This window comes from Linepithema humile, chromosome 6 (assembly GCF_040581485.1).
Source record: "Linepithema humile isolate Giens D197 chromosome 6, Lhum_UNIL_v1.0, whole genome shotgun sequence".
Taxonomy (NCBI): Eukaryota; Metazoa; Arthropoda; class Insecta; order Hymenoptera; family Formicidae; genus Linepithema; species Linepithema humile.
The window spans coordinates 24,202,523-24,217,088 of record NC_090133.1 but is presented as its reverse complement, the minus strand read 5'-3'; the positions used below and the strand labels follow the sequence as shown (position 1 = coordinate 24,217,088).

The 14,566-nt window shown below is 35.9% G+C and overlaps 1 protein-coding gene across 1 annotated transcript in view; it reads right to left on the bottom strand.

The window, feature by feature from the left end:
• LOC105668022 (opioid-binding protein/cell adhesion molecule homolog) overlaps window positions 1–14,566 on the bottom strand; it is an 80,023-nt gene that overhangs the window by 34,601 nt on the left and 30,856 nt on the right. The gene's annotated exons all lie outside the window — the stretch shown is intronic.

Sequence of the window (14,566 nt, the reverse complement as noted above, 5' to 3'; positions counted from 1 at the left end):
TTTTCCTTTCACTAAAAAATACGAGTGGCTGAATAGTTTCGGACTATGTAAAACGCGAGAAGCCCTCGTAAGATAAATCGTGCAGCCGTTCTCCAAATAGTGAAGGTATATTACAAAAAGTCATTCGAAAAAATTTAAAGTAAAAGTAATTGCCTAGCACATTATAGCTATAAATAATAGAAGTTTGTTTCTAGCAAAACATCTTGATTAATTGAACTCATCTAATATTGGGTATACCATTTATCAATTATTGATTTAATTCTCTGTCACGGTTACAAGGCGTAAGGCGAGATAAAATTTCTGTAGTGACCATCAAAAGGGGCGGAGAAGGAGAAAATCCCGGTGCCTTGATCCGCTTTCTTCTTTATTAACAAAAAGAAATCGAAAGAATAAGAAAATTGTAAAAGAAACCAAAATGAAAGTGAATCAATTTTCCGATGTCTCGCCAGCTGGTATCGAATTAATACACGTTTGCTGCTTATGCGTCTTTTACACAAACTCGCGGCATCACAACACGCTCGCGGTATAACGCCAAGATATCTGTCAAACATTCCCCGGAAGAAAGCGTCCTAGAACGTACGTCGGAGCGTATTCTTCCACGCTCCCCTTTCTTCTCTCCCTCCGTCAGACATCATTTTTCATATCTCGACCCCAAGAATATCCGCCGACGGGTGACGTCCTCCAACCTCCGACGTCGACAATGTGCTGCGTTGATTGAATCGTCGAACGTCAAGGCGTTCTCCGCTCCAATCTCTTTCTATTTTTCCTTTCGCTCTTAGTTGCCCTCACTTCCTCTCTCTCTCTGTTTCTCTCAACTTTTCTCCATTTCACTCTCTTGTTCCAGTCTATTGCCTTACTTCTAACCGAGATTCAACCTCGCGACACGAGACCTTTTAGTAAGATCTCGCTTAGTAATTCACGCGGCGTAATCGTTCGTGTAACGCCAATGACTGGCACAGTCAATCCCAACATTTGCCGAATACCAACCTCGCCGATTCCCATCGCCGTAAAATGCTTTGCAATTTAGCTTCGACATTGACACTTTGGCGCTTGTCCTTTGCACTACTGGTGTGCATGTGTGTAGCTAATTAAATTCGTTAGGAATGCAGAAAACAACGTTGAACACGTAAAAATAGAATATTTAAAAATAATATGATTATGTATGCACAATTCATAATTGATTTTATTTCGCTTTCTCTTGTCCATATTGTTTACAAAATTTTTTTCATATTTATATTAAGAAAAGATTTATAATAACATTGTATGAGTAGGAATTAATTACACGTACAAATTATTTTCATGTTTTATATATTTTGCATTGTAATACATTTTTTTGTAGAACAATAGTTTAATCGTAAGAAAAATTTAAAAAATTCACCTTTCCGCGATGTCGACAATTAATTCTCTCTTTTGACCAGGAAAATGGAAACTGCGTGACGTACTACTGAAGAAAAAGTGGCCATCGCGTTTATATTCTTTTGCTGGTACGTCATGCGGTCTGTCTTTGTCAGAACAAAGACATTAATGTCCAAGTCTGCAGCGATGTTTCGCGCGAGTATTCTTCGGGACCCAGAGACTGTAGTCTACTACAAAACGTTAAGCGTTTAATAATTTGTAATCGCATGCTGCGCGTGGGAGGCTGCGTCGTGTAGCGGAAAGTCGGGTAGACATAAAAATATATCCGCTCTTATTCTCCGTTTTGCTTTGAACGTAAACTCGCCGCGCAAGCACTGCAGTCGAGCGGTTTAGCAAGAGAAATTCAAAGGAAATACTTAAAAGCGGTGAAAACTGACGCTAATGGAATTTCGTTGTAACTGACACTTTTTTTACGTCTTTGTAGTGCGGTGGCTGTACTCAGAATTATGAACCAGATCGGGTTTTGCGGTCGAAATAAAAACTCTGCGAATAATATTCTAGTTAAGTGGGACAGTGCATGGGAGACATTTTTTTCAATAATGCGATATTCACAATACAATGTAATATATCGACTTTGTAAGAGCAATGTCTTTAATTTTTCCGATTTTATTGGTAATCACTTGGTTATTTACTTCCAATGTTGTTGCTTAATGTGCTAAAGATTAACATGATGCCGCATTAGCTGTAAACCGTATAAACCAATAGTTTCCACAATAGTTATCATACAATATCTTTCTTTATGAATGTTCCACATCATACATCATGTATTACGCGGATTTATTAATTATGCACACAGGAAGAGCCAATAAAATATACGCATATGTAAATTAGTATGCTTTCTTTGAAACGAGTGCATATGACGTACATGATGTTCCTTTGGCGTTAGTTTAATGAAGTATGAGTAGAAAAAACGGCACCGCTGGTGGACCATTTGGTTCTCTCTTAATTTGTCTCTCGAGCAGACGAGTTGGAACACGACGCTAACGCGCGAAATTTCACAAGGAGACGGCAATTACTGCTAGCATGGTTAATAGCTAGTGCATTTGCCGTGGACTTATTTTATATTCATTAAAACAAAGTATAATTTTATGGAATGTAATCAAGTTTTTTCCAGGCACCGTATGTTACGTTCAACGTTTATTTCGACAAAATTAATTTCAACTTGTGTAAATTTTTAATAAATATATTTTAATAGAATTTATGTCTGGGTAGATTATTTATATTTCTATTGCGTCTGTTATTATATTTGCAAATTTCAATTAAGTATTAATTAATTTTGCATTTTTAAACGTAATTTGAATAATTTTTATTTATTTAATTTTTTCAGAAAATTTTGATAGAGATTTGTTTATAAAAGTAAAACAAAATAAGAGATTATGGTTGCCTTTACAATAAGATTCACAAATAATGGTGAAAGTATATTGTCGTTAAAATTTTCTCAGACATGTAAATTTGGTCTTAATCGCTGGTCAACGTTGGCGGTCAAGATGACGTAACAAAAATGCTTATAACACGTAATTTACATTTGTATGACTTTGAATATGATTAATAATGCAAAAATGAATCAGCATAACAATGCAGCAGAGTATATAATAGAATTCCGTTATTTATAATTGGTTTTAATGTTCGTTTATTTTTACAATTCAGTTCTAATATGATGTAAAAGTGGATTGCGTAAAACGTGCTTAGCGGCAAATAGTACTAACTATTTTTCATGACTTTATCGTGGCTCCATTTTGAAATCCGTATCTGACTGTAATTTTCCGCGACTGCCGCTAATAGTAATGCTTAATAATTTATTAGACCGTGCCCGAGTAATTATCGAAACTCTGTTCAATGTTTCAGTTGTGTTCTTCACAGTTCTGTGTTTCTAGCAAACTTTCATTTCGCCCGTTCGTTCCCTTTCCCGTAGGATTTCCCAATGAGCGTGCGACAAGTCGCGACAATGACATTTTACTTTACTCGCCGGCTCGTCGTCTTGCCATTTCACCCGCAAAATGTCACCCGCGACCCCGTCGCATCGTGCGACGAGAAGCTTACGAAAATGTCATACCTTCGTCTCGAAGTCCCTACTGCGCGCTACCGTCCCAGCCGATGTCGTTTCGCATTTTTCGAGCTCACTACGCTTCAGACCGGGTTTATTTTCAGGCGTGGTTGCATACGTTTTGCGAAGGTATGCCGCTGGCACGATGCACCTTGCATCCGAGAAGAGACAGAAAATAAATGGTACGAAAAGGGAAGTTTCAGATATGTGCCTTTCCGCTGGACGAGGCAAATGGTGGATCGCGTATTAATATGTAGATTTTTGTGAAAAAACAAACGAAAAGAACTTTCATTAAACATTAAAAATGCTTGAGAAAAGGCTGAAAAGGGCCGGTTTCAAGATTAAAATTTAAAAATTGCATTATAAAACTAATTAATTAAATAAGTAGATAATATTAATTAGCTGAACAAAAATTTTCTTTGAAAACTTCAATAGATAACAGTATAGTTCACTATTATTTCACGCTTCATCGATTCTTCGAGTGGCCACAGAGTGGCGATAAATTAATGCGGGATCCAATTCCAAATGGTACCGTTAATCCTCCTTACGAGAAAATCGGCGAATGCATTCATTTGAGATTGTCAGAAAAATTGTGAAGTTTCTTAATACGGAAGCTCGGCGCTTGGTGGCCTGTGGACGATGTTACAATTTGCTCAAGGCGGTGCCGTTTATTTCGCCGACCGATAACCATATTTTATACGTATGCGACACGGTATAGTTAATGGTGGCATCATTAATCAAGCGATTATGACGTATAGAATGAACCAATCTGACAGAGTAATTTATTCTCTCCACCGAGTTTCCTTACTTATACAAGCAAATTTTAAATAGCGAGCTAATGAACCTCCGAGTTTCTGAATATGCTTTAAATGCTTGTTCTTCTCGAATTTTAACCAAGAAACACTCATTATGCGAGCTGAAAATTATACTTCTGTTTCATTTACTATTTGTTACTAATTTCAGCTACCATTTTGTCACCATTTTGTTTATAATCGACTTTATACCTACCTACATACTTTTCGCGTTATTTCTTCGTCGTAGTATAAAGCAATAATAATTAGACGATCATTTTTTATCCCACCGGTCGTGTATCTATTGCTCAATGTTCTTCATAAACATTTATCTTGCAGTTCCTGGATCGCTCGTTACTCCCGCTGCGTAACCCAACGTGAGAAACATTGCACGCACACGTCTTGTCTAGAGATTTATTTCTCACGCGAATCTTCCCCAATCTTTTTAACCTCAGCACAATAGTTTACTGCGCAAGCCGAAGTCGTAATACTACCAACTATTCTCATAACTATTTCATTCTAAGACGGATAGCTGCAAACAATAATCTTTCAAATTTATCATATAGAATTGTGCCGGGAATAGAAACAAAAGATTTATTATACACTATTAATTTTTTCGATTTTCTTTAATGCAAATTTTTTTTTTTTTTTTTTTTTTTTGTTAGATAAACATGAAATAAACATGTAAGTAGTATTACATTAAATTATTTTATCTTACGCGAATGTTTAACAACCGCTATATATTTATGGAAAGGTCTTATATTTTTACGTATTCTGTGAAATAGGCAATTACTGTCCACACAAATATCTATATATTTCTTCAGTTCCCTTGAGGGGATGTAATGATATTCTTCTAAAATAAATGTTTCAGGAAAATCAATAATGTCAATCAGTAATATGTCATTGTTAGAACCGAATTAGTAATATGTATAAATAACTATTTATTTGCAATTAATAAAGTCTATAAACATTATTTTATCTTCAAAATTTACTTACAAAAATGTTTTGCGTCTTAAAATGAGAAATCAAAAAATGTGTTTTTAAAACTGATTAATATTCTTCTGTCAGCGCTATAAAATATTACTTGTGTTAGTCAATTCAAATTGTCAATCCAAATTATTTTCTACTATATGGCTTATTATATGACCATTTAATTACATAATTCTTCATTTATATATGTATATATATACGCAAACTTAATTTACTGACTTCTTTTAAATATTATATTCTAATTTCATATTTGCAATATTAATTAATAACTATATTAATTAATAACTGTCTGTTAATATACGGTCGGAAATTGGAACATGTACGGCTACTAGCATATTTACCTTATTTGCCATAAAAAAAATATAAGCTATCGATTGATATTCCATGTCTTTCATTTTTTTCTTTTTTTTATTTTTAATCTCTCGAAACGAGACTAAAGTATTATATTACAAATTGGTTTTAAAATTTGCAATATTATGTCTAGAATAATGTGCAATTTTATAATAACAACGGTTTTTCTTTATTTGCTTTATTGCATAATGAATATACTATTTTGTTTTCTTCTCTATTGAAAACTGAAAAAACCGAGTTTTTTTACGATCTTCAGAAAAATGCTTGCTGGTTGTATAATAAAAAGACAGGAAAACTGCATCCGCCGCGGATGAATATAACCATCGCTGTTGATAGCAACCGCACTTGATTCCACTGGCCATTCACGCGATCCGAAACTAAACAACCGTGAAGTAATTTCGTCGAACTGAATCGTTTGACGTGATAAAGCCCAATTAACTCTTCGCGATTGCTGCATGCGCGTGGTTGTACGACAGCGTAGCCTCTTCAAATCGAAGCGCATTCGAGGACAGGATCGGTACGAAGCGCAGTGGCACGGCCGTGAGAAGCGAGGAAAAACAGTAAGTGGAATGAAAGGTCGGAAATGGGGTAAGCTTTCTTCCGGAGCCAGTTGTTTTCGTACAAGCGGCGCCAAGGTGTGCGCGCGTTTGCACACGCCTTGCACGTGTGCTGGCGCGTGTGCAAGTGCTGTGTATATAGATATGCGTCGAGGAAACGTTACCCCACTTTCCTTGACTACTTCCGCGCTTCATCTTCACCCTTCGATTCTCACGGTTCTCTGCTCCTAGATTACAAGCTGCAGTTGCCGTTGCAGCGACTGCTGCATCGTAATGCACGTGAGAGGGCTCAGTAATACCAAATGAAATTGAAGCGCATATCCTATCATATGCATATTGGAAGAAGGAAAAGTGAAAGAGATCGTGAGTTGATAGCTAGTTTTCCCAAATATTTCATATTGATAATATTATTTCGTCGCAATAAATGCGGTTGCATCAGATGTGGCCAATATTTCAACGAATTCAACGACCCGCGGCTCCATTAGTAGGAGACTGGTCGGTATCCGCTTCGTTTGCTTGAACTATTAGAAACCTTTTTTGATGTAACCCGAAACTCAGGTACTGGAAAAAGTTTTCACGACCTAGAAACTGAACGACCTAGAAACTGAACGACCTGTTTCGTAAGGCGTATTTCGGTTTGATATCATTAATATATTAGCGTCTAAAAATTTCTTGAAGGTATAAGATTTAGAATAATATCTCTTTCAATTCCAAAGTAGGTTGCATACATTAAAAAAAAATGTTTTATTGCTTTTATAAACATCTTCATGTATTATTCTTAGCCGTCTATATTAAATTCCCAAATATACATATATGAACATTTGGTAGTTGTTTTGGAAGCAGGAAAGGTAAAAATAAGTAAGGGCGCAAACAAACCAATATATAGTAGCAACAATATCTATGATGATTTCCCAGGAAACGAAAACAGATATAATACCAAAATAGCCGAGTAAAAATTTTACTTCTAAAATATTAAATTAAAGAAAGAAAGAACAAATATGACATATATCTAAATATACGCAATACATAGATATAAAAAATTTTTTTCACTATGTTCTTACTTTTTCAAACAACTAAAAATACAAAATTTAAACCCTATAAGCAAATACCACCATTTGTTGGTTAAAGTAACGAAGAGCTGTCACGTTAAAGCTTTTTTCAATTTCGTGCTACTATTAGAGAGATAAGTGAAATTGCAAAATGCATTCTACGAAATATTAACTGTTTTCCAAATTGAGAATTTATAAAAATATTATTTATCACACTTTTATGACGTTATTGTAATGAATGACAGGATTATTCTTAAAAAAAAATTTGTTTAGCTTAACTTTTTAACATTTTCTCGCGTTAGTTATATATGTATCCAGATTAATCGACTATTAAATCCGCAGATATTTTCCTATACTTTCCGAAAACAGCGAGTGTGCTCCAATGTGTTCTCTGTAAACAACGTATTAAAGAGAATATAAATTTCACGTCCTGATATTTAATATCCGATTTAGTTGCATGTTAACATGTAGATATTATATATGTTTCAGTGCGCTTGCTCGATTAAATGCATCGACTTTATTGCACTTTTGCATTACCTATAGTATATATTGTAAGCGTTGTGCACAGCGCACCGCGATGCACGTGAATCAAGAGCAAATTTGAATTTGCATCCTAGACCGATATCCATAAACGGAAGGAAACGCGTTTCCGACCTTGCCCACTTATAATCCACTCCAAATGTAATGGTTTCCTCGATCAATGGCGTAACATACAACGTGTATGTAATGTAAAGAGCATTTCGGAATCTCATCTCACGCTCAACGCGTATTCTACGTATCCGGTTAGAGCAATTAGTACTCTCGCGATATTAATATCAGTGGCCCGCTTCCGTGTTTGCCAATGGGGAGCAACAAACCGAGAGTACGCGAGACCGCTGGGTGGCGAGCTTGAGAATCAACGGAAGACAGTGGGTAAAGGAGAGGCAATTAAACCGGAATCAGAATTCCGCATCGGTCATCTCATCTTCGCTTTCAACCTGTATAAAATTAATTCCTCATTAGACGAGTTGCATCGATTGCAAATCGCATCGATTGCACCTCAACGGTTTGATGTAGTGGTTCCTTACGTTGTAAAAGTTTTAGTGCAAATTAGTTCCATCATTTGCTCAGTATCTTAAAACGCAGCGCAAAAAAAAAAAGAAAAGAAAAAAGACGACGGCTACATTGAGTGCCGGAAGATAGCGTGGACGCGAAGTGTAAAGAACAGGCGTTTGTGTTTGTATATATGTGTCAGAGGAAACAAAAGGTGGCAAGAAATAGGAGAAGAGGACTGTGGCGAAATAGAAGCGGCGACCCTGACCATTGACGCGTCGTTACTCTCGAGACGAAATCTCAGCTGGCTCGTAGCTCGTGTCCTTCCTCCCGAGATTCAGGAATTATCTTCGACAAGATCGTAACTCCTGAAACGCCGGCTTCTTCCTGAGATATCCGCTTGCTGTCTGCTGCCCCGCTCGATGCAACCACCGGTATATCGCGAATAATTAATACTGCGGTTTGTTTGCACGAACAATCACAGAATCGACTGTGCACATTGCTTGACTATGCTCGCACCAGCGATTGCTTTCTCACTTTGGCTATTGACTGCAAGATGCGAGATGCGCCGGCATTCTCTGAACGTTAAGCACCTTGATCCTAAGTCCGTCATATTAAGGCTCGGCATCAGACATGTGCGGGAAATCGCGCGTCGTGTTGGTAAGGACCGCCAGGTAATCAAGGATCGTCAAGGGATTGTGGAATATTCCGCGTTACCGTGCCTCTTGTGGATATGCAATTTGCCGAATGCCACGGCGAGGAAGTACACAATACGTTTGCAACAGGCCGTAATGATTTCGAGAATTCGCTCCCCTGAGAGAATATTAGTCGTAAGCGCTGCATTACTCCATGCGAAACAGCATGTATAACGGCGCGTCAAATTTGACGTCTTATTGTAGATACTATACATTTTTTTTTTTTTGAAATTCAGAATCTTCGCTGAAAAACTTTGCAATCCGATTGCATGAAAATCTTAAAATTTACTAAAGTTATGGAGGCTTAGCATCCCTCTTATTTTCACGGATATAGGTTTTCTCAATTCAAAATGTTACGCGTAACTTTTCCATTAATTCCGTTTAATTCGCATATATTACAGAAATATTTCAGATAGAATAAAAAACATCTGTGTCAGAGTTACGCATTCATAATTGCATCTAAACCTGACTTCAGATCTTAATAAAAGATTTTGTTTATTTCCGACGCTAAATTTTTCGTAGAAAATAAAGTTTTATCTCAAAAATGAGATTACATTTCGCTCGAAACGTAGCAGTAGATGGCACATGACGGTGCATAACCATTTGGCAGCCTCGGTTGGCTCTTGCGAGATCAAACTCGTAATCTGATGGGGCAGTTGCAAATACTCACAATATAACATATGGACATTTTGCCAATAGGTACACATAACGCGCTTGAGATAAAAGTTATACAATTCGACAATTAAATCGCGGCAACTATCGATTCTCGTATTCCTTTTTTGTACAGTAAAATAAAAAAACAATCCATATTTACTAAACTAATATGTATATTAAAATTGTATATTTTACATTATTTTTAAATCTATTCTCTTAATGATATTAAAATAAAACAAATTTGACTTACCGGCACGATGCACAGCAGCGGAGTTGTTCACAAGTTGTTCTGTAATATAGAAAGTACATTCAAATTATAGCAGCGTTCAAAATAATTACTTCAGAAATCATTATTACGTACATTAAAACTTTACTCATCTTTTATACAAATATCTAATAACAAATTACATATTTATATCTAATAACTATAAATATCCAAAATTGCAAATCGTTTACTGAATATTTCAAAATTTCTATGTGCGATACATATAATATTTTACGTGCAATATTTTGCGCAAATAACAGATAACAAAAAAAATGATTATTTATCCTAAAGTTGCTCTGCCGATGCCCGTTGCTCTTTCTGAACCATTTTCTTTTCTCAGTCCTTTTTGCAGTCCTTCAAGGCACTCACACGCGTTCGCGAATACAAAAATCGAACAATGCTTTAAACGGCACTCCCGACGCGTATTTTGTCTTTTGGACAAAGTAAAACTCGAATATTATCACACAGATTGCACGTACGACACTGCTGCGTTCGTAACAACTAACGCTGGAAAGAGCGAGATAAAAAACTACGGGAAATAATAAGGAAAGTTTTATTGGAAACGATAACGCATCAATGCGGAACGATCGGCCTTGTACGAGGTACCGCCGTACGAACGATAAAGACGCAATAAACATATAAATGAGATAAAGTCGCGTCGATTTCGATTTGGGGGAATGCAAGGAGTAAAATGTAACAATATGCACTCTGATACCTAACGCAAGAGAGAGAAAGAGAGAGAGAGGGGATATAGATCACGCAGGCTACAGGCGACGAAAACAACCTCATTAAACGTCGCGAGTCGGCCGAGAAACTCTTAACATTAGAGTATTTATCAAATATTTATCGAAAATTTGATTTCAACTCAATTTCGATAAATATTCTAATGTTAAGAGTTTCGAGACCGACTCGCAGTATTTGGTGGGGTTGTTTTCGTGCGGGATCTATGTATATTCCCTCTCTCTCTCTCTTTCTCTTTCTTTTGCTATCGGATCATACATTGTTATTTCTTGCTCCTTCCATTCCCCCAAATCAGAATCGGTGCGACTTAGTCTTTGATATGTTTATTGCGCCTTTATCGTTCGTACGGCGACATCTCGTAAAGAGCAAATTGTCCTGCATCGGCACATTATCCTTTCCACTATCCTTATTAATTTCTGTAGTTTTCCATCTTACTCTTTCCGTCGTTATTTATTACGGACGCGGTAGTGTCAAATGTATGATTTATGCAATGATATTCGAGTTTTATTTTGTTCGAATGACAAAGTACGCGTCGGAAGTGCCGTTTAAAACATCATGCGATTATCGTATTCGCGTTGCAAACGCGTGTGAATGCAAGGAAGAACTGCAAGGAGAATTAAAAGAAGGAGGAGGCTCAGAAAGGGCATCGGGCGCCAGCGGAGCAACTTCAGAGTAAGTAATCATTCATTTATTTTCTGTTATTTGCAAAATATTACACGTAAAATATTGTGTAATGTGTCGCACATAGAAATTTTGAAATATTCAGTAAAAAATTTGCAATTTTTAATATTTATTAGATACAAATATATAATTAGATATTTGCATAAAAGTGAGTAAAAGTTTAATGTGCATAATAATGATTCCTCGAATAATTATTTTGAGCGCTGCTATAATTTTGATGTACTTTGTATGTTACAGATCAATTTTTGAACAACTCCGTTGCTGCGTATCACACGGGTAAGTTAATCCAATTTGTTTTATTTTAATATTATAAAGAGAATAGATTTAAAAATAATATAAAATATACATAGTGTCCCCCGGTGTCTCAAAGTGTAATATATGTATGTATTACACAATTTCGCTTTTGGCAAATATAAAAAATAATGGAATAAAGGATACGCGTTGACATAGTGTTGAAAGTCATGATTATTTAAAGAGAGAAAAATTCTCCGCGCGCTAATCTCCGCGAAACCCAGTGAGTTTTGAAGACCCAGCTCCAATTAGGTTTAGGACCGTAAAAATACTTCGTTGGGGTGCCTCCTTTCCTTACTACTGCCACTTCCGCAGGAAGCAATTTCGACCCTTTAATGAAATTTTAAAATTTGCCGCAAAGTCAGGATAATACATAAATCGTTTTATTCCTAAAGCACGCGGCTTATTTCCGTGCTTCATAAAGTACGGTAGAAATAAAAATATTACAACTGCATATCTGATAAAAATCCTATTCTACGATGAGAATTGGACAAAAATGTATTAATTCTTGCAAAATAATTGAATCTATATCTTAATATTAATATAAGATATTTATCAACGAATTTACGTTGTAAATTAATCTTTTAAACATGCAGTTTTCCAAATGAATGTATTATGCGTTATTCAAGCTAAAGTATATATATGCGGCGCTATTTATTATTTAATTTATACTTGTTGAAACAGTAGTGATAAATAATAGGTCATATTTTTTTGTTTAATATTACTTTTAGAAATATGTATTTTAATATATATGAGTCAAAATTTTCATTAAAATATTGTATCAAATATTATACATTTAAATTAATTATAATACTCATATATTTTATAAATTTTACTTATTAATTTGTGTGTTTAACATATTAATTTTGAATATGTATATATACATATATATTGAGATGTGTAAATCCACACATATAAATAATTATTTGCTTAACAAAAAATAAAAAGATTAGATTACTGTATAATTTATGCTGCATAGCCTGCAAAGTAAGTCACAGCAAAATTTAATATAATGGATCACTGACAAGGTGCATGATTTATTCTGGAAAATCAAATCCGAGTAAAAAGTTTCCGACGGTTTTTTAATTACAATGAGCTACATGACGTATCTATGCGTTCATGTCAAGATTAAACTTTTACTTCATATTTTAATAAATAACTTATAAATTTAATAACAACAGCAATAAATCTCACAGCATTTTTTAATATTCATAATTCTTAAATTTATAAATTATTAAATACTTTAATCAACTACGTTTCTTTTTGTATTTTTTGTCTATGCTTATCAAGATAAAATGTCAAGAATCGAACATTGCAATTTTGTACTTGGCTCTTAAATTTGTTTTCTCATTAATTAATATTAAAATTATAGCTACGTAACAAAAAATTGTTGAAATGACAATGACGCGAAAAAAGAACAAGAAATATGTCTGTCGTTAATTAGCAGAATTGGCGCAGTCATCATGTACTGCCACATAATAACACCTTGTAGGTTATAATAAGATGCTTTATTATTCCAGTGCATCAGAGAATATCTGAAGTGCTCTTTCCCTCTCTCAAGTCACTGTACATAAAATCCACCATTACTCATGTAGCAACTTGAAATATAAATAAACTACTCGATGTCAGCAGCGTCGTCGTACTAACGTAAGCTCTCTTCGTTTGAATATGTATTTACGTATCTTTGACGAAATGATAAAACTACGAAATTCGCGCTCTACTTAATTGCGTGTTCTATCAAAAGAATTTAATAACTTATAATTAGCAATGTGAGAGAATTGCGATACCGCCGGCGTAAAGAGCCAATCACGCGATATTGGTTATACGTATGCCGTATGCAGCTGCGATGTGTTAAAGCGAGTCACGCTAAAAAGCGTTAATTCCACGGTGACCGTCGTCGGTCGATCGATTATCGAAAGCGCACCCCTTTGTATTTCGGCGTAGCAAAGTGGTACGCGCTTTTTATTATTTGCGCCAAACGCTTTTCGCGAGCATCACGAGCGACGTGACTCGCCGTTTTCATTTCCGCAGCGGTGTCGTTGACCAACCGCGTAAGTATAATGCATCGATTCCGTTCGAACGCACGAACGCGGCTGGGCACGCATACACATGTACACACACGTATCCTTGCAGCGCCATAAAACAATCTCGCGCATTTTTATCGCCAAAACATTTCCTCGGTCGCGGGGAAGAGGAAGAGCGACGCTATCTATAAAACTATAACTCCTATACGCGCGGTTTGAGCGCGGCAGGGTTGGGTAAGAAGGTAGAGGAGAATCGAAAAGGGTATTTTCCAGGAGGAGCGCCCAACCTCCGTCGGGACGGGAAATAAGGAGAAAACGAGGGAAGAGAGATAGACGAACGACAGGGAAACGATCGGCTGAAAGACGACGGGTGAGAGAGGCCTGGAGCCGCTTAACAAACTGCTGAACTCACACCCCGCGGGATTTTATTTCTACTTAAATGGAGTTGCCCAGATACGCACTGCGATTCTAGTTTAATCCCCCTTCCCCTTTTGCACTTGCTTTGAATTTATTTCTACCGTTCATTAACTTTTCTGTCCATCTAGAACTTTGTCAACGAGTTTGGTAATGATATTGCCGTGCTGCTCGAAGCACGGCAATATCATATCTTAACGTCAATTTTTCAAATCGCAAATTACGACATATCTGTCCACTTGTATGTCAGCACGAGATAACGTAATTTCTTAATTTAGAGATAAAGATTCGTACTTGCATAGCACGTTTGTTACAGACTGCAACTATCTAGTTCTTATCTCACATGTATATTTATCGCGTTAGCCAAAAATATCATTTAAATTAAATTTACATTAATTATGAAGAATAAAAATTACTGTGAGAAATTATGAAATTCAAATAATAAAAATTTTATTGGTCTCGTTAGATCTTGGTTTCGATTTGGAACAATGTGTCTCAAAATTTAACGGATAATATCGCTTTGTAATCTGTCGAAATTTGCACAGTATATCGCTTGTCAAAACCAATTTCA